This window comes from Theropithecus gelada, chromosome 9 (genome assembly GCF_003255815.1).
Source record: "Theropithecus gelada isolate Dixy chromosome 9, Tgel_1.0, whole genome shotgun sequence".
Lineage (NCBI taxonomy): Eukaryota > Metazoa > Chordata > Mammalia > Primates > Cercopithecidae > Theropithecus > Theropithecus gelada.
Genome location: NC_037677.1, coordinates 86,455,014 through 86,458,088, shown reverse-complemented (window position 1 = coordinate 86,458,088; position 3,075 = coordinate 86,455,014). Strand labels below are relative to the sequence as shown.

The window sequence follows — 3,075 nt, the reverse complement described above, 5'->3', positions numbered from 1 at the left end:
TGATCCAATTTAAAGATGACTAGGCAGGAGAATTCTTTCCTTCTTTGAGGAAAGTCAGCCTTTTGTTCTAGTCAGGCTTTCAACTGATTGGATGAGGCCCACCCACATGGAGGACAACCTGCTTTACTCAGTCTGCTGATTTAAATGTTAATCTCATCCAAAAACAGCCTCACAGAAACACCCAGAAAAATGTTTGAGTACCATCACAGAGCCTAACTTCAATAAGTGCCAATTAGCAAAGACAGATGGCCAAATTACATTCACCAACTTATCACCTAATGTTCTTCAGTGCTTTTCTGCTAGTTCATGTTTGGGCTTAAAAATGTGCCCACCTTTTATTTCAGTGAAGTTGAGCTCAGTTCTGTACTAAAATCTCTCTTTTACTGCAGTAACCCAAATAAAATCTGTCTTTCCATTTTTATCAGGCATCCAGTGCAATTTTTCTTCAACACAGATTAATGAAGACTGCACAAGCAAGTGATCTACCAAACTAAAAATCAACCCTGTAGAGTAGGCATCAACATATTTGTTTAGCTACTCCTATAAATGAAAATAAATATTAATGTGTGCTTATTATGTGTCAAGTACTGTGTTCAATGATTTGTGAATTAATTTATTTAATGCTCGCCACTACTCTATGTATTAGATACTCTATTATTCCCATTTCACAGAAGAATTATCTGAGAATTAAACAGAATAAGTAACTTACTAAGGTCACATCGTTTGTATAAAGTGGAGTCAGAACTAGAATTAAAATTGTTGTAAAGAAATAGCCTGTCTCTAGAGCCACATTTCTACTCAAAATACTATCTATTTTCTTTTCTTCCCCCCACCCCAATAGAAAAAAACACAGAGCTCTATTATTCTCAACACCAATGGCAGCGGTTTTCGTAGGTCAGGGGAATGAGTTCTGTCGACAGATAGGTGGCCCCTACTCGCAGGCAATGGGCAGATTCCGCAGGACCACAATAACCGAGTCCCTGTGCAGGAACATCTTGGAGATGTAGCAGTCTTTGTTGACTGGCTTGGACTTCTTCTTGCCTTTGCCGCTCTTGGGTACCTCAGTCCACATCTCCTTCACGTTCTCCAGCACCATGTTACGGTGCCTGTCGAAGGCCTTCACGTGGCCCAGGAGTTTCTTATTGTTGCCACAGTTGATGAGCACTTGAGTGTTGTTCTTGACTGACTGTGTGGGCACAGAGAGTGGACCCGTGTTAAATTCCTCCTCCTCTCGCTTCTGCAGCTCCTCTGGGTTCATCTCACTCTTGGGCTTGTTAAGGAGGCTCATGATGGTCACTCCCGTTTCCTCCACGTTGCTGCTGCCTGAATACTATCTATTTTCATAATGAAAACTGATGCCTCTCTTTTCAAATGTTTTGGATTTGAAGATGCAACCGCCCAGGGTAATCATGACCCACTACTGATCTATGTAGGTGAAAAATCAGTGACTTGGAATGGAGTCCACAATTTTCATGAATGCAAGTTTTACGTTGTTTTATTCAGCTCAGGCTTCTGAAACAAATACCACAGATAGGGTGACTTAAATAACAAAAATTTATTTGCTCTTAAGTTCTGGAAGATAGAAGTCTGAGATCAGGGTGCCAGCATGGTCAGTTTCTGCTGAAGGTCCTCTCCCTGGCTTGCAGACAGAACTTTCTTCCTGAGGGCTCACATGGCTTTTCCTCAGTGAGTGCATGTGGAGAGAGATCTCTCTTTTCCTCTTTTTGTAAGGCCACCAATCCTATCTGATTAGAACAATGCCTCCCCGAAACGCCCTTGGCTTCATTTAACCATAGTTATCTCTTAAAAGCCCTATATCCAAAATATCGTCACACTGGGAGCTAGGGGGTCAACATGAATTGGGGCAGGGTTGGGAGGGACACAATTTAGACCACAGCATATGTAGGCACATCTTTCATCCTCTTCTCCTTGGCATGGTCACAAAGCCCTCAATACCTGTTTGAAGGTAAGAGAATAAGTAGAATAAGTCTGACAAAAATAGGTAGAAACCAAGGGTGGAATGTGAAGACAAGTTCAATCAATCATCAGAAAGGACAGAGACAGGATTGCAGCTGCCTGAATTTCTACCTGAAGTCTTGGGGGGGAAAATGTGTCTGAAGAAATAATAGAGCTAATATCATAGACCTTCAGTGAAGAGAGACATGCAGAGACAGCAGAAAGAAAAATCTATCAAGGTGAAAAGGGAACAAGACTCTACTCTTCCAGCAGCACTGAATAAAAGCAGACTTGCAGAGAGAACTACTGTCCATCCAAAGAGTCCTTCAGCTCCCTCAGTTCAAGGAGCATCTGTGCCTCTTGCTACTCCACTTTCCATCCCCTCCCATACTACACAAAGTCCATTGCACTGCCAAGTAACTCCATCACAAAACGTGCAAGGAAAGGAAAGGGAGGATAAGAGGAATAATGAAGTCCAAGTCCTTAATGACAGAGTCATAGACCTAAACATGCCTTTCACTACTTTCTGTTTCCAATACAAAGACAAAAGCTAGGAGAAAGGAGCTTCCTTCTTGGCATCCCTCAGATCATCTACTTGGTGGGGTTCAGGAATGGATTTATATTACCTATTGCCTGTAAGCTTCTTGGCATCTTGAGCCTCTGGCCCAGGTGGGCTTCTCTGAGGCTCCAACAGCCATGGTAGGTTGGGTCCGTTTCTCTAGGAATCTTCTGTCTGACCTTCTAGCTCCTGGACCTTCCCCATTCCCTTCTAGTGGCTTAGCACCAAAGAAAGGGTGGCCTTACTTGTAATTCTTTTATTGTCAATTATTTTAACTAGGGGTAGATGCATGTGATAAAAACAAAAAAGTGTAATGTTTCCCCAAATATTAGATCCTTGTCCTAGAAATAACCACAGCTCCATGTGCATCTGTGCAGAGAAACTTGACATTTTAAAGTACTTAATCAAAACAAATGACTGCATACTATACACAATGATACAATAATCTGTGCCCACAGCCAGTGGCTGTACACACATAAAACCACTGATTTCAGAGTTGCTGCTATCTGTTTTACTATTAGAAGCAGATACCACCCGGGTGAATTACAGTAAGTATATAG

At 41.9% G+C, this 3,075-nt stretch overlaps 1 pseudogene; it reads right to left on the bottom strand.

Annotated features, from left to right (window-relative positions):
• Positions 1-931: 931 nt before the first annotated feature.
• On the bottom strand, positions 932-1,288 carry LOC112631988 (annotated as a pseudogene).
• Between the last annotated feature and the right edge of the window lie 1,787 nt (positions 1,289-3,075).